Raw genomic sequence first — 26,012 nt, 5'->3', positions numbered from 1 at the left:
TCTATTCAATGTTGGACCCATATTCAACAAACAAACATCCAGACTGTACAATAAAATAGGTTCAACCTTCATTAAGTAGAAGTGTATTAGGGGAATGATGGAGAATTTACAGTGGCGAAGGACAATAAATCTCATCTGCGCAGATATATACATTAATTTGGCATCTAAAATTACTTGCCATTTTCCAACAGAATTACTACTTTGATTCTATAGTTAGGACGTAGATCCTTTTGACCATGTTTCAACAGAAAAAAGAGCAACATACTTACCGCCTGTAGTAAATAGATAATTCAGGAACAATCATTACTGAACTGGTTACATTTCCTGTCAAAAAGTGCAGCAAGATCTCTCCCACAGCCACACAACCACTCCCTGTTGGCAGTGGCCTTTTGTCTGGCCTTGCCTCTTTTTTGGTGCTGCTGGATGGTGATTGCCCAACTGATGTCAACCCAGACTGCCGTGGTAGTTCTTCTGGTAATTACAGTGATGGAGCTGCACCAATACCATACAGGCTGAATGGAGCACTCTGTGAGCATAGCCAGCGCAATCACCCACCACCGATTGCTGCCTTCCAACTCATGGCTATTAATGGAAAGATTGATAACTAGCACGGCCCTGCCTACCTGAGTCATCCGGTTCATGAATAACAATGAGCCCGATCAGGATGCAGCGACCCTGGCCAGTGAACACTGATGTTGCTTCTTGTGTGACTCTGACTGACTCAAATTATAATAATGAAGTTTCAAAAAAACTACATCATAATGAAATAGTGTCTGAGACAATAAGTGCCGGGGCTCAGAAATAAATGCCAGAGCTGAGCCCTGGCAAACACCCCCACAAATAGTGGTGCTGAGCTTTCAATTTGAACAACCAAACCCTGGACCACTATGGCCAAACACATCTGTACATTACCTAATGCAAAAAAAATCACAAAATAACTTGGCAAACCAAGCAAGGCACCAGCACCGAAGACTGAACCAAATATACACCCACTTGTGTCATCTTTGAACTCATTGAAGGCACTTCCCCTTAAATTGTAAGAAAGTACCAGCAAACCAGAGTTAACCCACTGACAAACACTATTCTTACTTGACTACCTTGGGTCAGACCTCACACAACTGACAAATTGGATGAATACTGTCATAAACATTTCACCAGATGGAGCCAACATCCTTTTCCATTAATATAAACTAACTTTGTTCTGTTCCCTCCACTACTCTCCCCTTCCCCTTGCACTTTTTCCCTTCCCCCTACCCCTGCACTTGCACGATCTGAATGACACTTGGCCTAGTAGGATCCTTTGTCTGTCTTTCCCCCCTGTCCCCCCCTCCCTGCCGAGTCGCGCCTTGAAACACTTGTGTGTAGGCGCGTTACAAATGCCATATCATATCATATCATATCATACGTGTACCCTTATTTTCTCTACTTCATTCCTTTCCTTGACTGACTTCCCTCTAAAATCTCCTAGCATTTAACACTATGAATACAAATCCCTCAGGTGCAGCCACCACAGGCCTATCCATTACCAAACTAGTATTTATATAGCATTGACTAATCTCTTCTCTTTAGGCCCATCTAACCCTGCCCCCAATTCAGTGATTAACCATACCAAAGTTTCTTTAGCCTATCAGATGTTGGGCTCTTAATTTCGGATAACACATTCCCAACCTTTTCTATCTATAGCAACACAATCCATCTCAGGACTTCAGTTCTTTCAACCTGTACCCATCAACATCCAAGTTTTTGAATCTGCCATGCCCTTTATTTCATAGAGAAACGTTCTCCCTCTTTTCTTAAACATCCTCACTCATTAAGTCAGTTAAAATGAAAGAAGTCACTGTACAGAAAGCACTTTACATTATGTTACATTACCATAAATGGTCCTCAAGGATAGATTTAACAGGAGGCATATTTAATATATTGAAATCATGCCTCATGATGACCTTTTTCTGACTTCACTGGTTCCGCTCGGCCTCACATGCCCTCCCCAAATGTGCATGCCATGTTGAAATTATCATACATCATGTACATGTTTATAGAGGATGGCAAGACAGTATGCAGTTTCACGTGTGACATCACGGAACGTGTACACAACAGATAGGTCTCAGCACATATATTATGGGTTGGGTGGGTTGGATGAATATTCTATGGGAGGGTTGTAACTCAAACTGTGAATAGTCTAAGCACATTTGTGGAGGAAAGGGGGAATACTTTAAGCTCTATGTGATGTCTCATCTAAAGTGCAGAGGGTTTGGAGTCGATTCAACATAATAGATTAATAAAGCTCCTGGTCTTCTGGCCTATACATTAATAAATAAATCAATCTCAAATCCTAGTGATTTTGAAGTGTCCAAGCACACTTTCTTTGTCTTTGTTTTTTCCTTGGTCACAAGTCTGGGAATTTGTCTTGCCCTTGGTCATTGTTCTGGTGTGTGGCTTTGTACTTATTTGAAGAACAGGATGACAATTTTATTTGACTTACAATAACACTTTTACAGATGGTGGAGGCATTCCCTGAAAGGGTCCCTGTACTATCTCACAAACATGAGAGCAAGTAGTTGAATGGTTTATGAAGGTGTGAACAAGGTGAGACATAGACCAAGTCATTTGTATTGAGCTCTGTCTTAGGCCTGGTTCTTAAGCAATTTGATGGCTTCAAAAAATTCTACTGGAGCAAGCCCTGTGTGGCACCTCTGTCATGTTTGTATGTTCCACGGTACTGGGAGTCGTACATAGGTTTCCACCCTCCTATTAGGTTTCTCTAGTTTAACAGAATGTATTTATTTTGGGCTCGTGGTCTTTCAACTGCCACCAGAGTCTGGGCTACAGCACCTAGCCAGCCTTACACAGAATGCCCTTCTCATTTCTTGGCGCCTGGCATTTAAATGGCTGAGATTCTCTAGAGACCTCCAATTCGAGACTGTTCCTTCAGAGTGGCCTATCCCAAGCTTTTTCCAAGCTTGCCGAGTCACTTCCTTCTGTGCCTCATTGCATCTGGTTGTCCCGCTTTTCTTGGTGAACTCTGTGTTTTAGATTCTCCTTCTCCTATTACCATTTGGCCTCCTTGGTGTTGTCAACACAAGTTCTGCTCTCCTGGTTCTCCTCCTCTATCTCGCCTCACTAAAACACTATTCTCAAGAACGCTGCCATATTACCCAACCAATCAAGAGGGATTTACTTCTTTTTAAAAGCTGCATACAAACTGATTCGAAGAATGTGGATTACAATGTTAGAGTTTCCTTTCCAATTAGCGCATGATTGGCCCTTACTTAATGTTTACAACATATCTCCATTAATGTGGAGAGTGTTTCTACCTTTCTGCACGTTTTTGTGTGGATTTCTTTATTATATGGATTGACCCATGCCCTGGTCTGCATGGCATCTTGTGCTCAGGTGGCATCATTGTGCTGTCACCCTCATGGTGGCCTATTGCCTTGGCCTCTCTGCACGATTGTGCATTTCTCTATCAATGTGATTGGTGCTACTCTGTTCTTTCGTCTAATGTGGAGCTTGGGCAGCTCGCTTGTGCTGCTTCTATAATTTCACTTTGACCATTGACCAGTGGCAATATACTGAGCTGACTGAAAAGACACGTGGTAATACTGTAGGTCACAGACATTCGGAATTAATTGACCCTCAATTGCTTTCATGGGAGCAGGCAGTAGGGCTCAGGACCTAGGGTTCTGACTCTGGACCGTCTGGCATTGCCCTCATGAATCCTATTACCACCTGACTGACGTGAATTGTGCTCATTGCTTTTGCCACTAGGTGCACACCAAGAATATTCAAGGAAGCACTGTGGGATTGTTGGAATATTCTCCTTATTCCACCTGCACAGTTCAAATAATAAAGTGGTGGATTCTCGTGGCCCCCACAGTTCCCTAAACTTCCTCTACTGGACACAAACTGGTGATCAGGCTGAATGATGTATATGACCAAAATAAAAAATGCATATAGTTACAAGCAATGTTCAGTCTATGACACAGGACAGAACAGCTGTGTTTCTGAGAACAGTGTTTCTTCGTGCATTTTAGAAAGGGCATGCACAAATAAAACAAATAATATTAATGTGAACAGTTGTACAACATACCATTTCACGTGTTAAATAATGACTGAAAACAGCAGGTGATGAGGTTAAAGAGAGAAACAACAAGGAATTGAAGGAATTACTGCAATAGCTAGTAAAAATGACGTGCTTCATAAACAAAGATCATTACTAATAGTGGTGTGAGAGGGAGAGTTTCACAAAATCAAAGGATAAAGTCACTGATCATCAAGTTGGGTCATGTTGAACAATGGAGGCACCATTTGATAGATGGAGGGATTACATGTTCGGACTGTGCGAGTTCCCCAGCTAGAATTCGTCATTTATTGTACAAAGAATGGAACTGAGTACTGGGCGAATTTCTAAATCACGACTCAGTCAGTACACCTAAACTACTGATTTCCTGCATGTCTCAGCACATTTTAAATTCATAATCTATACAAATTGCCTACATTTGGAGAAAAAACAGCATTGGCTGTAACAGAGCCCTTAGTTTATATGGTGTTAAATGACCAAAGTAAATCAGAAGATATATTTATATCAAGCAATATATGCGTTTGTGTTGTCTGTATGGTATGAGTCTTTTTTTTTCTTTTCTTTTTTTCTTGAGTAATCATCTAGAGCTGCTTTACATAAAATCCTGAAATGATTGCTTGGGTGTGACCTAATATAAATGATCACAGCCAATGAAGTCAGCAAGCACATTATTTATTTCTCCTCACCACGAGGAGTTCCCTGACCACCCAGATGAAAGGTAAACCCTGTTGAGCTTTTGTGGAGCCCTAACCAGCAGCACTCCTCTAGGCGCACAAGCATTTTTGCCTAAATATCATAAAAACAAAATAATATGTTTTTTGCAACACTTTAAATGAAAAGAAAAGTGCTTGCTGCAGTGCACTACTGCTGTGTGTCTGTGTTCATTCTACCATCCTTTGGCTTCAGTTGAGAGCCATCCTCTCCATCATGGCTACCGCTGGATTTGTAGGCACTAAAGTGCCAGCCTTGGGGTGCAAAGCCCTGTTGTGAATGGGTCCCAATTCCATCAAAGGCACAATCAGAGAGGCCGGAAGGTAAAACTGGCCAAACTCCCGAGGCTCAATTCTAAGAGCCCTCTCTCTTCCTATCTGGACTGAGGATGGACCTCTACCCATCATCTAACTATGACTCGACCCCTACATTAATTACTGCTTCCCCATGTTCTTGCATCCTTGGACATCTATGCTCCTCGCAGACCTGCAAGTGAGTTATGGCTGAACTCCTCCACTAACCTCTTCTGAACCTTTTACTGTGCCTTGGCAATTTGCCTTCCTTGTCACAACTAACCTAATCTCTCTCACTGCATGTGTGTCTCCTTTTTTAAGAAATTATTTTAGGTGTGTTTACGTTTTTTATCTGTGAACCTCCTGCATTGCATTTGTGCCCCTTTTTAAAAAAAATGATTTTAGGTGTGTTTACTGTTTTCATCTGTGAAACTCCTGCATTGCATTTGTGTCTCCTTTTAAAAAAAAGTTTTTTCGTGGGTTTACTTTTTTCATCTGTGAAACTCCTTCATTGCATTTGTGTCTACTTTAAAAAAAAAAAAATAGGTGTGTTTACTTTTTTCTTTCTTTCATCTGTGAACCTCTTTTCTGTTGAAATTCTATTCCTTTCTGGTGTTCATGTATACCTTTGCAATTACTTCTACTAGGCCACCCGATGAGTTTAGCTAGAACTGTGCGGTGCAGCCCCTCTTCTTTCATTCCTCGACTCCCCTCTGCAGCCCCTATGGGCCTCTCCATCTCTCCTACTTTCTCTAACTGCTACACTATCACCTATTCACCCTCTCTCACAAAGTCCAGTAGTAAAATACACAAAAAAGATGTCTTGAGTGCAAACCCTCCACTTCCCATAACAGTCACATATATCAGTGCCTCCTATAGTGAGGTTTTCACTGATATCCTCTTCTCTGTCCCCTCTCTAGATCTATGGAGCCCCCATCTCATCTCCATTCTCTCTCCTTCCACATCCTCTACCATTAACGGTAGCATCAAGTGGAAAGCCCTCTTGGGCTGGTTCTCATCCTCACGTTACTTTGTTAATGTCTATCACACAGGCACTATCCCGGTTCAGGATCCACAACACAAATGCCTTCTCTTTCACCGAATCCTGCCTTCTCTCATGAACTTTCTTCCTTCTCCTGCATCTTCCCCTTCTACTCTCTCTCTCTCCCTCCTCTGACGGGTGTACCACGCCCCTGTACACCACCTCAGAAAACCTTCAAAGGCACAGACCTCCTCCACCTGGCGACTCTCGACGCCCGCTCAGTCAACAAACACTCCACTGACATCTGCCTCTTTCTTGAAGACCTTGACCTCAACATTCTGGCTCTTACCGAAACAATTGTCAATGCCAGCTCATTCATTGCTTTTCACTCCCTCCCCCCTGATGGCTTCAAGATCATCTCCAAGCCTTGACCTCACCTCACTGGAGTGGGTTGCCTTAATCGTCCCTGAGTGGGTTGCTACTTCCTTCTTACCCACCGAGCTCTACTTTCCAATTCAAAGCCTGGTTTGCAAGTTGGTCATTTCTCCCATCTCCACCCTGACCATTCCTACCATTTATCGGCCTCCAGGTGCCACCACTCTGTTCCTCTCTGAATGGGCCAATTTCTGCTCTTCCTTACTTTCATACACCTCCAACCTTTTCAAAAATCATCATCCAACTGGACTCCCCCGGCTCTACATCCAATCTCTTCACTGACCTCTGCCCTCGATTCCCCTCTCCATTCTCCCTTCAGTTTCCCTCTCCATTCTCCCTTCTGGGCCAGCTCCTTCAGTTGGACACACTCTGGACGCCCTCATATACTCTGACATCTCTCGCTCCCCTGCAGTATTCACCCATCACTCCTGGTCATCCTCAAGCATTAAGTCAGTTAAAATGAAAGAAGGCACTGTAAAATGAGTACTTTACATTATGTTATCTTACCATCAATGGTCCTCAAGGATAGATTTAACAGGAGGCATTGGGTGTATTGAAATCATGCCTCATGATGACCTTTTTCAGACTTCACTATTTCCGCTCGGCCACACATGCCCTCCCCAAATATGCATGCCATCTTGAAATCATCTTCCATCATGTACATGTTTATTGAGAATGGCAGGACACTATGCAGTTTCATTCTCTCCTCTAGCTCCCCACTGGGTCCCTTTGGCCCTCTGACAGCCCCCCAAAGGCCCTGTCAACCTCGTTTGCTAACATCTGCCTGATGAAATGAGTTTCAGCTGCTGCTTTTGCTTCCACCTTCATCCCCCTAACCCCTATACCCCTGTCTCTACCTCTGACTATGCCCTCAGCAAACTCCACCTTTTCCTCACCAATACTCTTGACATTCTTGCCCCAGTCATGAGGATCTGCCTGAAACCTTCCTCTAAGCATAACACCTTGTACAACTCTGAACTTGCAGCCCTGAAACGAAAGTGCAGGACTGCAGAGCAGAAGTGACAAACCTCAGGCTCATCCTCTGACAAACTGGCCTGCCGCCTGCTCCAAAGGCAATACAGACTCTCCATCCATGCCAAGAAAAGAGTTCACATACAAGCACAGGTTTCTGGTGCATCTAACAGCAAGGCTGAACTTTTCAAGATCTGCAGGGTAGTAGCCAACATTTTTGCATTCTCCTCCTCCCCTTCTCCTTCCCAGGCCCTTTACAATGCACTGGCCACACACTTCGCCACCAAAACCAGGACATCCTGATCACCCTTGCTACACACCTCACAACCCATCCCACTCCCCCTTACCTACCTTTGCCCCAACCCTTATCCTTCCTCCTTCTCATCCTTCTCTCTGTCACACCTGAAGAAGTTACAGGAGTTGTACACTCCATGAAGGTCTCTTCTAAAGAGTTTTCCCCTTGTTCATCCAGGACCATCAAGGACAACATTGGCTCTCTTGCCCCTGCACTCGCTGATTTCTTCAATCACTCTTTTGACACTGGATCTTTCCCCTCCTCCCTTAAGCACTCCCTTGTGTGCCCAATCCTGAAAAAAAGAAATTCAGCAGACCCTACCTGCCCTGCCCAGTAGCGCCCTATTTATATCATATCCTTCCTGGGGAAACTGCTGGAGAAGCTGACATTGTGCCAACTCAACTCACACACCAAACTTGTTGGGGGTCTCCATGGCCATCAATCTGGATTCCAAGCATCCAGAGGCATGGATACTGCTCTTCTGAACACCCGTGAAGAACTGCTTGCATCTCTGGACTCCAACTCCCCAGCTGTCCTCATCCTTCTCTATCTCTCCTCTGCCGTTGACACAGGTAACCATTCCATTCTCATAAAAATTCTTCACAATACGCTTGGTATCTCGGAATGGGCACTGGACTGGGTGACATCCTTCCTTACTGATCGCTGTTCCCAAGTCATCCTGGGCACCTTCTCCTCTCCTACTTCCTTCTCCACCTGTTGTGTCTCCCTGGGTTCCTTCCTCTACCCTTGGATCTTTAACATCTAACCTGCTCTGCTTGCATTTTTCATTTCCTCCTTCTCCTACAACTTCCAGTGTTATGCAGATGGCACACAGCTATTTTTTTAACGTCCTGGTGACCCTCTTGCACCCTCTATCATCTTTGACTGCGTATCTGCCATTCAGTCCTGGTGCACCTCCAACGATCTCTGCCTCAATGCCTGTAAAACCAAGATCCTGCCCATGGGGACCCTTCCTCCCACGGTTCTCCCCCTGCTCCTTCTTCTGTCCAAAAACCTTGGAGTTATCTTCAACTCCTCTCTCTCCTTCCCCTCTCACACTCAGGACATTGCCAAGAAGTCCCACTTTCAGCTTTCCTTCTCAAAGGAATTCTCCTTTTTCTCACTTTCCCGCAGAGGCTCAAAGTTACCCCAGACCTGGTACTCTCTAGGCTGACTATTGCAATAGCCTCCTCCTGAATCTACCAGCTTCCACTCTGCGACCCTTCCAGCTAATCCAGAATAGGGCCGCAAGACTTATCCTTGGCCTTAAACCCAAGGGACAGCATCTCTCCTGCCCTAAAAAGTCTTCACTGGCTCCCGGTTGCTGCACGGATTAAATTGAAATCCCTCTGCACCATCCACAAGGCTGTATGGACCTGGGAACCACACTATCTTCAACTCTATCTTACTAAATGCTCTCCCTCTGGATCACTATGTTCATCTAGCACCAACTCTTTGTGTGTAAAGTGTTTTGGTAAATGGTTGTTTGCTTTCCTCAGCTGGCTCCCTCCTTTGGAACAACCTCCCCCTCCCTCTGAGCCTTCAACAGGAATTACTTGAATTTCAGAAGCTCCTTATCACTTTCCTCATTACCTCCTCCTTCCATTCTTGTCTCATCTGCTAATCCTACAGTTGCTGTGATTGGTGTCCGGGGCCCTTATGCATCCTTGGGGCCCCTAAACTCCCACACCCAATCGGCCCAGGTCCTGTCTACCCTCAGGACTTGCATTGGCCCACACCCCACCCTGGAGGTTCGCACTTACACCTAACATGGCTCCAGCCGTGTAGCACTCTACAATCGTAGCACTTCATCTGTGGCTAACCCATGAGGTCCGACTCCCCAGCACTCACCCCCTCAGCCGTCTTCCTTGCTTCACTTGCATGTTTGGAATACTTGCAAGTCAAAGTAGGTTTGTTCTTTTTCCTTTTTTCCTCCCAATGCCCTTAAAAATTGTGTTTTGTAATGTTTTTCACTCCCATGTACTCTCCCTTCGCCCTGTGGGTGCTTTGAAACAGTATTTTAATTGTTGTATAAGCACCTAACAAGCAAAGAATAAATAAATAAAATAAATAAATGCTGTCCGATTTTAGTGATACCGAACGTATGTAGAAAATCCAGAAGAGTAACATTAACTAAGGCAGTATCTAAGCAATGACTGATGACTGCAAACCAATCCGTTTCGTAACATGAGACTCATTGTTGCTACAATGGCTTCTGTGTTTATCCCTGGGTGAAACCTTGATTTCAAACAGTCAAATATCTGAGTGGATTGTACATTGGAGTTCATCTGTTATAATAATTTTGCAAGAAATGGAATCCATGAAATGTGGCCAATAATTGGCCAGGTCATAACATTTGAAATAGGATCTTTTAGTGACGGCCAAACTACAACATGCTTAGAATTAGATGTGCCAAGAGTAGTAGGCAAAGAACCATAAGGAAGAAGACGTAATTGGAGCATTCTTTGATAGAAGGATGCCTCATGAAGAACCTGACCATTTGGTGTGACCAGGAAGTTTATCCTTACCAAGAGATGAGAGAGGGCAATATTAGGATATTAACATTGGAATATTTAATTTATCCCAACGGGGGATCAAGGCATCACTGTCTGCATTGTGACTTGGTATCAGAAAATATGCCTGGTTATTCTGTAGTTTAAAATTAAAAAAATAGAATGTTATTGTGATTCTGTTGTTTTACTGTCTATGACTAATGGGGAATTGTTTGTCTTCTAGAATTGCAAGATGTTTGTGAGGGATATTGTTGAAATTAAAATAGAAATTACTGTAATATTCTTGTTTGCTTTTTTGTCGGACATTTTATGCCCTATTTGTTTAAGCAGAATCATAACTTCCGATACTATTTAAACTTCAATCGCGCTTCTGATCATACCTTTTATTTTCAGCCAACAAATTAGAGTAGACAGGCTGAACATCCACTCCTGCGCCCACAGACACAGACACATATTCACTCACCAAATTACTCAAGTCACTGACTCTTTCTCAGCCACCAACTCGGTCACTCATACACTGATTCACCAATCCACTCACTGTCTCATTAACTCATTACTTACACATCTACACATTCAGACAACCATTAATTAATCCACCCAGACCATTTTCTCACTCATTCATCCACTCACTCACACATCCAATCACTCTCATATTCACACAGTGACCCATTTACACATTAACTGATAGCTCTGCCCGCTCGCCCATTAACACAACCACCCATTCTTCTACTTACTCTCTCACCTACTCAATCATTTTTTGCTCATCATTTCACTCACCATGCCACATAGCAGCTCGTAAGTATTATTGCACTTCAATTAAAAGTATAACAACCCTATTAAGACATTTTGTAAATGAGCCATTAAATATAGATCAACACTGCTGAAGTAAATGACATACTCTAACAAATGATGACTTCAGACAAATCAACATGCTAAGCTTTTTATCTATTGAACAAATCCCCAAACGTATGGGTCTATGCAGTGTTCAGGATTGTAATTCTCAATGGCCTATCACAGATTGTACTTCATATACTGAATTTATCCTCATTGGTATTGCCGAATAAACATGAAATCATCCAAATGTGATAAAAATGAAAGTTCAGCGTGGTAAAAAAGTGCAAATATACCAGCTGCGGGTCTATCCCTTTAAAAGGGGAGGGATTTTCATTGATAGCCACACAGTTATACGCACTTACCTGGCGACTTAATCATTGTGTTTTAAGCTAATAACATATAGGCTATAAAGTTGAGTCAAAGGTAAGTATACAAAGTTTAATGTTAGACGAAGACACTGTGAACAGGCCTCAAAGCATGCTTTTTTAGAAACATATTCACATTTCATTAACTTGCTTAGTGGCCACAGAGGCTGGCAGCACTGTGCAAATTCCAAGTTCCAGGGATCGTACGGTAGGAAGCGAACAGCCTCTGTTAATTTCGAGGTCAAGAAGCAGAGCTTATGAGTCCCGTGGAAAAACACTGAATGTGCAACCGTTTTATAATTCAGCATATTAGTTTATGAAGCTGGTCTATTGATGGTTGGTTTCAAAATGCGCATGGTGGTTTCAAATTGCCCCTTAGTACATCTTAGTTTGGGAAGAAGTTTGAAGACTGCCTAGGATGCAACATTAAAACAGTAACTTGTTTGTAGTTCAATGCTCTGGCAGTGTCATGATCAAATGCCTTTCCATGAGAAGCAGATGGAGATGACCGGTGGCAGATGAATAATGATCCGCAGGTCATCTCAAATATTTCAATGAAGTGGCATTATGATTTGGGAATTGTGGGTTGGACTGAGACGTCACAAGGGTGGACAAGGGTGGTGTGGTAAGGTTTGCGGGACTCAATCATTTTAAGATAATGTATGTCCATCTATAGCGGAATGATACAATCCCGCCAATCAGCCTCCCTCACAGGAATGTCCTAATGTTGCAATGTGTTTTGATGCTAATTAGTCTATGAGATTATAAAATCTTTTGTTTTTGTGGCGTACTTATGACAGCACTTTCAATGCAGTTTGGTTCAGCATTATGTTTGAATATTGCTTTCCCAACTGTGCCTTCACCCAGAATAAATAGTCTTACTTTTCGCCTGGTGTATACTTTTTTTTAGATTACTTTTGCAATTTTTGCTGGTGACTTTGAAGGCAACACACAGTACACAACAATGACCGTTCTGACCCACCCCTCTTGCTTTTCAGCAAAATACTCAGGGGCACGATCCATGGAAAACAGCATATTAATCCTGCAAGGCCCGCTCAGCGATAACGACACAGGCCGAGCCTGAGAATAAAAAATGTGCGTCTGCGTATTCATAGAATGTACTGCGCACAGTAACTGTATTCACGAATCGTGGCCGAAACGCCCTGACACACCCCCACATAGAGCATAAACAGCCAGAATAGCTACCTTTGTGTGCTCCCCCAGGCACAATTACACACAACCTTTCAAAAGGTTGTGCTGCGGTCCCGCACAGCCATGTCTGCATCTCAAGGGCCCTGTGCAGGGTCCCCTGTAACTGTTGGCAGCCAGTTTTTTGCATTTTCTTCCCCATTTTCTGTGTTCTGTCCCCCCTTCCCAGCCATCTGCGCAAGCAATATCCATGCTCTGCGTGGTATCTCGTGCAAGGCACTTGACAACTAGCAGAGAGGTACCAAACCTGCGCAATTTCCGCGCAAGTCCTTGAATAGTCCAGCACATTTGAATTCCATGAATTGACAAACAGAATTTTGCATGCAGTTCAGTGCGCAAGTTCCCTGTTTCCTACGCAAATTATTCTATGAATAAGGCCCTTAGGCTTAACAATTAACAGCAGACTGCCCTTCCAGAAAAAAGCCTAGAAGGCTCAAATAACATAGCTACAAATGTACACCCTTCACAAAACCAAACACTTCATCCTGTCAGAGGACTTCTGGACCATAGTGCAGGCCCTTGTGGCCTACCTTGATGTCGCAATGCCCTGCTGATGGGGTTCCCAGCTGTTCAATTGGCTCCCCTGAAAGCAGTCCACTACATCGGAGCATGGCTTATTATGGTGGCATAGAAATGTCAGTGAATCATCCCCGTCCTATGCAAACTATATTGGCTTTCTCTCCAGGCAAGGATGTTGTTCAAGACCAGATGTAAAAGGCACTCATAGACAGCACAACACTGTATCTGACTGCTAAGCTCCACACATCTCCTCAAGTAGAAAATCTACCAACCGGCTCGAATCACAACTCTGCGAAGAGAGGACCTGCAAACAAACCCTCTGTTGGCATGCACCCACCCCCTGAAACACGATTCTGACATCGGCTTTGAATGCCCCCAAAATTATACAATTTCACAACTCTCTGAAAATGTGACTTTTACCACAACACCTGAACAAGGACTAGTCTTGATGGATACAAACACTGATGCACTGACTGCAACTCTCATTACTGTGCTTCTGTCAAAAGATGGCAACCCAAACCATGGCTGCCCACACCTTGCATAGAGCTCCACTGCTCACGGGCAATAACCACACTGTACAAAATAAAAGAAAGTACATGTTTTCTAGGAAAATAATACAAAGGCAAATAAACTCGCAGTGTTAGATCCAAACTTTAAACAATAAAATAATATACATGCTATTTAGGAATATAGTATGAAAGTAAATAAACTCATAGGGTTTACCCAACCAACATTTTGAAATAAACAATGTAATTGGAATGAACACAATTGCAGGACATTTGTTACAAATTAAATACACAAATACACACGCACATATGCACACAAATTTATGAAGTGATCTCTCATCCATTTTTTTTCAGAACTGTAATTGTGAGATATGGCTGTTCCCTGAGATTGGCCAGATATTAAGCAGCTCAAGTTTCCAACTCTCATATGTAAGTATTGGCTCTTGTGGCTACAGATTCATGCTGGACACAAAGGGCAACCGGAAAATATTCAAGTTCAATTCGGGACTACTTTACGGGCATGTCTGAGACTTTTTTTCGATCCTTTGTGTTAAAGGGGTAAACAAGTATCCTCTTAGGTTTCTTACTAACCTGTGAAGAAAACTATTTGGTTTCTGTTAGCGAAGATTGACAGTTGCTGAATTCCATGGTGGCTACATCTTCACAAACTGTCAAATAGCGTCTGGGAAATGCTCATGCTTGAAGAAAATGTACTCCTCTATCACAAACCTACTCTATCTTATCAAAACACTAGTAAATACATTTGTTTTGTATTTGTATGGGCATTATAGAGAAATATGGAATTTGTTGGCATCATGTACCCTGGTACTCAGACCATTTGCAAGCTGTTGAAGTTGTATTCCCAGGTTAAAAAAAACACATGTTCTGTGTGCAGTATGTTTCTAGGTGCGGTGTGTTGAGGGAGTTTGAGGTATCTGTCCCTAAAAGGGATCTCCATGTGCCCTTTATGTCAGGTTCTATTATTTGGGACTGGGTTATATAATCTGAAGGCAGATATGTACTTATGATGGTTTTAGTGTGTATTTGGAGGTGGTTTTTGATTGTTGTGTGTTTGTGTGTGTGTGGTGTGTGTGTTATGAGGTGAAACGGAAGTAGAATTTGAGTGTGTTAGTAAGGGGTGCAGACAGACAAAAACACTATGGTAATTTGGAGTATCTTATCCAATGTAGTTGTGTTGATTTCTTTGCAGTGGAACACCTAAGAGAAAAACCATTGTGCGTAAAATGCAGGAGAACCTCACAGTGGTGAGCTATCCCCAGTAGTGGCCAGGCGGCAATGCTTATGGGAAAAACCCCAGTGGAGCAAAATAAAGGGGATAAAATCGGTAGCAACCTAGGAGCACAACTACTTGAAGAAACTTCAAGCGGGCTACTTGACAGCACATCACAATGGAATGATGCCTTATAAAAAAAGGGCCACATGTAAGGCAGTTCCTAGTATGAGCGTATGAAGCAGCAGATTGACCAAGGTGAGCTCCTTACTAGGGGTCTGTTAGAGATAGCTCCTTGTGAGCATTGTATTGAGGCAATCACAACAGTCTATTCTCAGAAAACGGTTTACTTAACAAAGTCAAGAATGCCACCTCTGAAGCTAAATATTTGCGTTTTTGGGATGAAACTGTGTAGAAATGCAGAATCATAGATGTTGCTTAAGTAAGGATCTGTCAAATGAGCAGATATCAACTGGGTGGCATACAACACATTGCAAAAGTGAAACAAATCAAAGTAGGAGCGAGAAAAGGAATATGGGGGCGGCAGTTCAGTCATAATAGAAAAAAAGTGTCTTGGGTTAGAACCCTGTGAAGAAATTAGTGAAAACACCATAATCCAGCTTGGCATATGTAGAGTTTGAGAATAGGAAGATTGTAAGGGTAGAAGAGATTATAGCTTGGTTGGCTTTATCATGAAGTTGATTGCTTTGGGAAATGAAGGCAGCAGAGAGCCACAGTGCAGGTGGTTTTGGCCTGCGTGTACATGCTTGAAGTGGACAGCGAGCATCTGGTGAAGCGCATGTGACAGACTGCAAGGTAGCACAACCTGAATCCATGGAAATACATTAAGAGCAGAAGAAGACAGCTGTAGCCAAGACAAGGTCGAATCAATCATCTCTAAGGAGATCTGGAGATCAATGAACTGAGACAGAATGCAAGACAAGGGTAGAAAACATGAGACACAAGGAGGAAACAAGAGAAAATGCTGAGAAATAACCCATAACCCTCTCCTCAAGACCTTCCTCTTCCTCTTTCCCTCTCCCTCTCCCCTGCTAACCTGCTCTCTCTTTGTCTTCTGCCTCACTCCTCCATCTCTTCTCTAACTCTGTTCAGCTTTGGCTGACTGGTCGCCTTTCTCACCTTCAGAGCCTCACAGGGGCCAGGCTCCCCGCCAGTCTTTGCACTTGTCTCTAGGCCTCTACACTATGTTCAGCACTACTGCACCTTAGCATATGTTCCATGAGAGGGGTAACCTCTCCGCACTTAACCCAGGGTGCTGTGGGATTGGGGGCACTTGTGTCCCCAGCTCCCCCTTGCACTTTCATCTGTACACTTGCATGACCTGAATTTACTAGGCCTAGTAAGTTCTGCCCTTTCCCCCCTTTGTCTCACCACACTAATATGGTTGCGCCTGAAACACTTCATGCACTTGCACTAGGACCTAGTATGCTAGTTACTTTTTGCTAGCTCATTCTGAAACCTCAAGGCATAAGAATGACTACTGTATTCCCTTGCTCCCTTCCCACCTTGAAGCGCTTTCAAGCACTTTACTTGTGTATGAGCGTTGTACAAGTAAACAATTACAATTACAAAGAGAGTCAGAGGGAGGAATACACACATCAAAGGTGAAAGCGATAAGAGGGTCACACCTAACACTCCCCCTAAAGTGTGTAGGAGTTGTGAGGGGCTGTTTAAGATTGTGAGACACAGACATACAAAGGAGCAGCATTTTTTTCCTAAGTTTGTAGATGGATGTTAAAATCATATACAATCAATAATGGTGTAGAAAAAGATGAGATAAAATAATGTCAAAAATCGAATTCATTGAAATGTGTAATGTGCTCAGGCGATCAATAGATACCAGTGATAATATGAGCAGAAGATCTGAACAATGATAAACGGTGAAATCAAAAGATGATACAAGTAGTGAGTGGGGAAGATTTGGCCGGCCAGATTTGGCATGCAATCCAGCTAATATATGTAATACCAATGCTTTGAACTTTACCATGCATTCTCGGTGTGTCTAAGAAAAGGAATCTACATGGAAAAACGAATATCAGGCCTCATTATTTGTCCGCCGGAGAAGATCATTTTTGGCAGTCTTTTTGTTACTGACACTTTTTTGGCTCTACCAGAATTCCCACCACAGTTTTGCCACACTGCTGATTTCTGAGATGAAGTGGGTGTTTTACCTATAGTTCGAGTGAAACCCTCCAGTTTAACTCTAAAAGTCATCAGGTTTACTGCCTCAGATGTATCGCTCGCAGTAAGTCTGATGCGATCCCTACAGAGTCCTATAGACTCCACCGTGCCGCCATGCATTCCTGGTGTGTCTAAGAAAAGGAATTTAAATGGAAAAACAAATATTAGGCCTTTTGTTACTGCCACTTAGGCTCTATCAGAATTACCACCAGTTTTGCCACACTGCTGATTTCCGAGATTAAGTTGGGGTTTTACGTTTAGCTCGAGGTAAACCGTCCACTTTAACTCCAAAAATCATCAGGTTTACTGAATCAGATGTATTGCTCGCTGTAAATCTCATGCAATCCCTACAGAGTCCTATCGACTCCACCGTGCCGCCATGCATTCCTGGGGTGTCTTAGAAAAGAAATTTACATGGAAAAACAAATATTAGGCCTCATTATTTGTCCGGTGGAGAAGAACCTTTTTGGCAGTCATTTTGTTACTGCCACTTTTTTTGGCTCTACCAGAATTCCCACCAGTTTTGCCACACTGCTGATTTCTGAGATGAAGTGGGTGTTTTACCTATAGTTCGAGGGAAACCCTCCAGTTTAACTCTAAAAGTCATCAGGTTTACTGCCTCAGATGTATCGCTCGCAGTAAGTCTGATGCGATCCCTACAGAGTCCTATAGACTCCACCGTGCCGCCATGCATTCCTGGTGTGTCTAAGAAAAGGAATTTAAATGGAAAAACAAATATTAGGCCTTTTGTTACTGCCACTTAGGCTCTATCAGAATTACCACCAGTTTTGCCACACTGCTGATTTCCGAGATTAAGTGGGGGTTTTACGTTTAGCTCGAGGTAAACCGTCCACTTTAACTCCAAAAATCATCAGGTTTACTGAATCAGATGTATTGCTCGCTGTAAATCTCATGCAATCCCTACAGAGTCCTATCGACTCCACCGTGCCGCCATGCATTCCTGGTGTGTCTTAGAAAAGAAATTTACATGGAAAAACAAATATTAGGCCTCATTATTTGTCCGGTGGAGAAGAACCTTTTTGGCAGTCATTTTGTTACTGCCACTTTTTTGGCTCTACCAGAATTCCCACCAGTTTTTCCACACTGCTGATTTCTGAGATGAAGTGGGTGTTTTACCTATAGTTCGAGGGAAACCCTCCAGTTTAACTCTAAAAGTCATCAGGTTTACTGCATCAGATGTATCGCTCGCAGTAAGTCTGATGCGATCCCTACAGAGTCCTATAGACTCCACCTTGCCGCCAATCAAAATCCCACAGTAAATCTGCCAGGACTAAATTGCAGTAACGGTAAACAAGTTTGGAGGTACTTTCTAGTAATTAAGTCCATTGACTCTGCACTATACAAGATTTTTAATGGAAGAGGAGTTCATTGCACTGGTCAAATTAATTTACCATAGCCCGAAGGCATTGGCCAACTGTCTGCTTCATGCTTATGCGTTTCCAAATTCATGAACAAGTTAAACATGGCAGCCCTTTTTTATCTTTTCTTCTCATAAAAGCCCTGAACAAATTGTTCAGAGACATGAAAATGAATTCGAGCACACAAAGGATGAATTGCACATTATGAAGCCTCTTTGGTATCGGAACCAATAATATTGGAATGTATGGAATAATACAGCTCAACATTCTTGAACTGCAGGGTCAATGTGAATTTCTTCTTGACAAGAAACTTGACAAACAAGTCTGTACAGAATTGTGGGAAGATCCTGCATGCATAAATAAAAATTCCAGTGCATTTGTTAAAGAAAAATACATGGAGTGGCAAAAAGAAAAAAAAAGGGTTAGCTGCTTTCAGTTTTTTTTTAGCAATGTGTTCATTAAAACGAGTCCTTTTTATGAGCAGTACCTTGATCACATACTCATTTTTTTTTTTATTTTTTTTTTTTTATGTCAGAAGTCTTTTAATGAAATTAAGAATGGGCATTTAGTCTACAGATGCATTAGCAAAGTACGGGAGCTCAGATTCCTCTAATTCTTGCAGGGCTTGTAAATAAAATTCAGAAAGCCTATAACATTTTCTTTTTCTGTGCCCTGCGTACATTCATATTGATAAGAGACATCTGAAACCATAGCTGGAGACGAACGGTTGTGAAACCTGTGCTCGGCCTTGACAATGTGTAAGCCACTGTCCACAAGGGGCAGTATAGGCGCCGTTTCAAGCTTCTCACACACGTCTGGCCAAGAAGGATGACATTATTTGGAGATATTTTATTGAGCCTGGTTCGTGTATTTATTCTTGTGCAATGTATAATATTAAGGGCCAGCACATAAAACCTTTACAAACCCAGTCAGGATTTTAGAAATTATAGTCATGTGGCGCATTAACATTTTGATTTGTAGACTCTTAGGTTTCATGTCGTGTGTCCTGACACGTATGGATTTCATATGTTGACATCTTTATGTTTGGTGCTATGCGTTTATGACTATGGTCGAAATAAAGCTGATTGAAATGAAAATTCTGTACAATTGCGAAGATAAAAACGGCTCAAAAACATCTGAAAGGGCTGGAAATAAAAGTGAAAAGATGCATTCAATGCATCTGTTGTGTGTATTTGATTACGCAATTTGAGTTGTGCACGCAGACACTCATCTGCCCTGACTTCACTCAGACTAAAATGCAGTGGAGGACCATTGTGCAGGGATGTGATGAGGATTACACTTTAGATGTCTTTTCTAAAAGAGAGTCAGGAATAGCTGACGCTGGTGTTGCTTGTTCCAATATATGGGCCCTTGGTCAGAGAGAAGTTTTTCATCCCTTCAGGTGGCGTTGGAGCTACAAATCCTCAGCAGGTTGGGGCTTGCAGATCTAATGCTGAAATGTGTGAGGTAAGATTAATCAGTGTAATGTTGTGAGATAAGGTGGATCCAATCGAGAGCATAACTGAAACACGCAAATGCAAATTGCAGAAGGTATAATGCACGTTTTGGGGACATTACCAATTACAACAACTAATGCTTAGAATAATGATGAAAACGGCCTTTGTGTGAGTAAATAGCGGTCCCCCAGTGAAAATCCTAGAGCTGCAGGCCAGCAACCAGTAGTAATACAGGAGTAACAGTGGTGCTTGAAAAGGAATCATATTGCTTCACACCCCAATAGTCAGAGCTGATCACCATAGCAGGATTTCAAACATCCAGAAAAATATGCTAACAAACAGAACACAAGTCTAAGTAGTCAATTAAACCCCACTTACTCTTTTCAAGAACATAAAAAGCAATTGTCATGAGAGGACAGTGAATATAGAAAGGGAAATGTTCACAAGATCACACAGTGAATAGCGTTGAGTCAAACAACATGGACACAAGAACCAAGACACATGTACACTAAAACCCAGGATGTGCAAGTAGAGCATGGTGAGAATACAAATATATGAAAAGGGATGTGGGGTAAGCACTGAGAAGCTCCTTATGATTAAAAAGGTCATCAGCAAGATCCTTACCCACAATGGTTGTTAAAGGTGCTGTCAGCATTAAGCCCAGACACAGGGCAAGCAACAACAGGATCTGTGAGCTAACGTCCTTGATGGTATTATATAAGGTAACTTAAAGACAATACTCACAAGTACGAGATATACAACCTGAAATGTCAGCGAAGCCCACAAACCCTGTTGATCAATCAATCACCCAGAAAGGCTATAACAGCAAAGGTAGGATCTCTTAATACATAATACTCATGACAAGGGACAAGTACGAATAGTGATTAGAGAATAGTGAGGAAAACATAGGCATTCACACAGGAGCTGGCTACAACAGCAGACCACACCTAATAATCAATAGGGAACAAAGGAAGAAGTGCAAGGGAAAACCTGGAACAGACTCCATGAGAAAGTAAAGCAACAGGAGTAGGGAAAACAAAATTACAGGCAACACCCCCTCCCTCCCCACCCAGGGAAGGAAATGGAAAATACTAATTTTGCCCAGTTAAAAGTGAATTTGCACTGCTGAAAAGTGACTTTGTACTGCCGGCACAAACCTTGATTCATGGAACCATGCAAAGTTTATTTTTGCTGTGCAAAGTCCGGGCCAAGTCAGGGCATAGTCATTTGTGCAGTTCGAAAATGACTTTGCCCGGACTTTGCATGGCAAAAATGCACTTTGCACAGTTCCATGAATCATGGTTTGTATCAGCAGTGCAATGCCACTTTTCAGCAGTGCAAATTCACTTTGAACTGGGCAAATATTCAATGAATCAGGCCCTGAATCTATAAAGGAGGAGTGACAAAGGATCAAGGATTCAATGCAGTATAGGGCAAAGTCAAAGGAATAAGAACACAGAAAAACTGGGCTGCCCAGAAAAAGGAAAGCACTGGTAAGTGCTGATTGCAAAACAGAGGAAGACAGAAAGGGAATCCAGGGAAGCAGAAATTACTAATAAGCAAACTAAATTCGAAATTCAGGGATAAGAGAAAAAGAAAATACATATTAGGAACTAGTCACTAAGATAAGAACAAGGAGCAAAGGACCAGTCCCAAACAGGAACACTGAATCAATGACCAGCGCTGGACTGAAGCAAATTGAGGCTTTTAAAGCTGGCTAAGGAGCGCACACCAGCCACAGATGCTGCTTATCCTCAACCCAACCTTGTACTGCACGGGGGGAGATGAAGCAGTGGGCCAGGCATTCTTGGAAGCATAGTTTTTTGATTAAAATAGCATACTTGCTGCCAAAAACCTGAAACGGATAGGGAAAGGAAGTAACGTGGCAAATAAGGATTTAGCACACCCAATTCACCACAGAACTGTCGCATAAGGTTCGGAAAGAAAGTCCAGTAGGGAATAAACCCCTAGTTAGGCCCCCAAGTGGCGGGAATGGGAGTGAAGGGAGTGAATCATGACAGCAATACCTTTCCCTATGAATAGCTCTGTCTGGAAGACAGAAACAGGGTGTTTGAAATTGCCTTCAAGCACAGGAAGGCATTGCTATGTGGAAATGTTAGGGAACACTAGGAGGGAAATCATGTAATTGGAATAAGCTCATACAAGCATATTCAGTCACTTTCCAAACGGCCACCATGAATATTGGCTGTTTCGGTGCGATCAAGCATTTACCCAATTCTCCCTGGGTTCAGGTAAAGAAAGCCAAACGAAATTGGGGCTAAGAAGCCACAAATTGTGCTTGGCTGTTCCAATTTTGTGAGTAAATGTGTAGTCACAGGTGGAAAGTTGCTAGTGTAGTTGAGGGAGAGTGTCCCAGTGTAAAGTCACGTAACGTTCGTGACTGTTGTTGCATTATTTTTGGAATATCCCCACAAGTGGGTTCTTGTTTGACTGTTCACAGCTACTTACAAGATGTAGACAACAGATATCTTTCAATTCAATAATCTTTATGATTACCGCAAGAAAACTGCTTGGCAGTATGTATTTGTTGATCTATCTAGCAGCTGACAACATTCGAGCCCACAGAGCTATTTTAATTTTAATACATGATGGCATTGAGAATACAATGTCTCAAAAGCTGCATTGCAAATGAAGCAACAGTGTGTCATTTATAACAAACTAGAGGAGAGTCATATTGGGAACCAGCAAATATTGGCTGTGGTTCTACATTCCTTACTCCGTTGACCCCAGGTATCAGCCAGTATACTACTGATGTTAGTGCATAAAGGCATACATGAATTACCTCTAAGTAATTTCACTATCATATGTAAAATAATGCTCCATTGATTAGCATAACACGGAATCAGAAAGGCTCATAACATTGAGACACCTTTAATTGACATACATGGTAAAATGATGACAGTGACCAATGAGAAAAGCAGCAACGCTTATTTCAGTAAAGGCTCAGAGACCTTCTATGCTGTGGACCAATAGGGTCTGCTGAAAATGTTATAACATTAGATGTGAATGAAAGCAAAGGAACTAGTGAGGGGGGTCGTTTCTTTGTCCAAAGTCAGGTACATCAAATGACAGAAATATGATTCATATCTGGAAGTTATGTTCTGAACCTCATTGGTCAGGTTAAATGTTAAATGTTAAATGTGTGATGGCTGCTTTATGATAGATTACTCACTGGGGTGCTAAAGCTGTAACAGTAAAACTCCAAAGGTTATCCAGAATAGGGGTATTAGGCTGTTTTTGGCCAGAAATTAAGAGATCGTATCTGTGTCTCACTGAAAATCCTGTACTGCTACACCGTAAAGAGGAGAGCCTTTAAGAGATAAACGTGCTGCTTGACTTTATCGAGCACAACCACTGTGTGCAAGAGCACGAGAGATTCAAATCCACCTGAATTGGCAAGTATATGCACAAAATATACAAGTGAAGTGATAATGCATGCAATCACTCATATTGGACGGATATCAGCACATTTTCCATCATATATCTCTTAGTCTAGTTGTCTTCATTGAAAGTAAGGATGGACAGGACGGTTTGAGCAAAACTCAGTCCCATAGAATTTTCAGTGATCTATCCTGGACAGACTTTATGGGGTTTTCCTAAGGATCAAGATAATTGGTTCTAATGGATTCAAACTTGCATCTATGAATCGACAGGTGAGTAGGAACTCAGCACAGTAGATGGTTGGAATTTGAAGACATAGGAGTGGCTCGAACTTGTCAGGGAAGGGGTTTGTAGATTGGTTACATTATTTCTGGGGGGTTTTGGGGCACATGACTTTGTGCTGGTGGGGGTATGAATTGTTAGTTGAGGGGCAACACAATCCACATGAATTTTGTAGATCATAAATCCCACATCTGTTTACTAGACGAAGGGGAAACATCCCACATTTATTTACTAGGCACATGTGAAACCCAAAGCACTGAGAACACATTTAGTAGGCAGAGAATCTTGTGGATACACATTTTCTTCTCAAGCTTTTTGGAGATCCATTTTTGCTTGTGGATCCCACAGCATGCAGACAACATATTTCCCGCTCAATTTTCAGCCCGCTATGTCTCAGGCTTTTGAGCATGGTACAAAAAATCATGAAAGGCACACAAAGCTATGTCGATTCATTGACAAATTTGGAGTCATTTTGTCAATAGATATACTGGCCCATTCCTACAGCAAAAACCACAGCTTCTTGTTAAAGCCTACGCGTGTTGACCTTTGGTGGGACATTCTAATTCAGGTCTACACCACTGGAACTTGAGTACACCACATCTCTGACCATGTATTGGTAGCAGTGGGAATGGATCTGGACCACTGTGGAGTTAAAAAGGTCCGCCTAACAATAAGCATGAGTTACGGTGTTCAAGGCAAAGATTTCCAAGACATCAATCGGCACTGGGTCACCTTTTAAATGTTTCACTTGTCAGCAAACCCCAAGAGAGCAGGCACCAAATGTCATTCACAATGGGGCACCTTGTCAAGGGAAGGCTCAATTCCAGAAATTCCTATAAATTAATCACCTGCTAGGCATAAAACAATCTGGCTTCTGCCCTAAACACAGAACAGAAACCATGTTATTAGACTTAAAAATGCAGATGATATTATCAGGGACTCCGGCAACCTAGCCATCCTCGTACTGCTCGATATGTCCACAGCCTTTGACTTGGTTGATCATAATATCCTCTGCCAGCACATCATCCAGCACTTTCAGTTCTTCCATGAAGCCACAGACTAGATTAAATAATTTCTTATTGGAAGGACCACACAAGTGGCCATAGGGGATTCAGTGGCCAACACCATCCCAGCAAAATTAGGTGTACCTCAAGGGTCCTGCCTCTCACCCACCCTGTATATCACGTATACAAAACTCCTCTTTTATACACTGGATGCTAGTGGCATCATCTATACCAACTTTGTTCTTCCCTCAGTTGACCATGTTGCTCATACTACCAAAATGAATGCATTCTATAGCACCATCCAAAATTTGACAGCCAAAGACTAGGTCTGCCTAAATGATGAGAAAACTGAGCTCCTCGTCATTGGCTCACCATACCGGACCAAAGACCTTGATTCCACATTTTCCTCCTTCTGCTTCGACTGCACACCAATCCTGGTTTCTAAGCATATAAATACATTAGGAGTCCACCTAGAAGCTGATCTCTCTGTGAACAGACAAATCAATGTCCTGTCATAATCCACAGTCTATACATATAGACTCATTGCTCTGAAAAGACAATTGCTCTCACTGCATCACTCTCGCTTGAGCCCTTATAGTTTCCAAACTAGATTACTGCAATGTGCTTCTCAATAGTACCTCAAAAGAGAATTTATCAAAGCTCCAATTACTCCAAAAGAAAGCATTGCACTCCACCCTCAGCCTAAAACGTTCTGGCCATATCTCAGCCACTAGACTTGAAGCACACTGGCTTTCTATCAAAGCCCATGTGGACTTCAAAAAGTTAACTATCATGCTTCATTGTGTGCACAAAGGTGCCCCCAGTATCTAAATAATTGTATTACCCAATCTGTCTCCAAACACTTACTCAGATCCAGTTCCAGCATCTCACTGGTCACCCCCCGCTTTAAGAGAAAAAGAGCAGGTGGGGTTAGCTTCTGTGTTACAGCTCTCACACTTTGGAATGCTCTACCAGCTCACATTCCCAATGAACATTCATTCCCTGCCTTCAAACAAAAAATTTGCCAAAACTTGCCTGTTTGCTAAGTTTTAGTAATAATGTGCCACATGTATCTTCCTGAACTGTCATCTCTGTGTGGTCAATCATTTGTTTCTACTCACCTGTAATATGCTCTTATCACTAGATGTACTAACACGTTCATGCCCCAGGGTTTGGTCATTGCATAAATGCAATAAATGAAGGAATAAATAAAGGTTTGACAGCACATGTCTATGGAGACTATCTCTTGGAAAAAGTAAAAGAGGTTATTGCACTTTGGATCATGACTTACAATTGGGCTTTTTGACTCCTGCCAATGGATCTAATATTGCTGCTGTCTT

Source organism: Ambystoma mexicanum, chromosome 5p (genome assembly GCF_040938575.1).
Source record: "Ambystoma mexicanum isolate Mex_15411 chromosome 5p, UKY_AmexF1_1, whole genome shotgun sequence".
Lineage (NCBI taxonomy): Eukaryota > Metazoa > Chordata > Amphibia > Caudata > Ambystomatidae > Ambystoma > Ambystoma mexicanum.
This window is presented reverse-complemented; position numbering follows the sequence as displayed.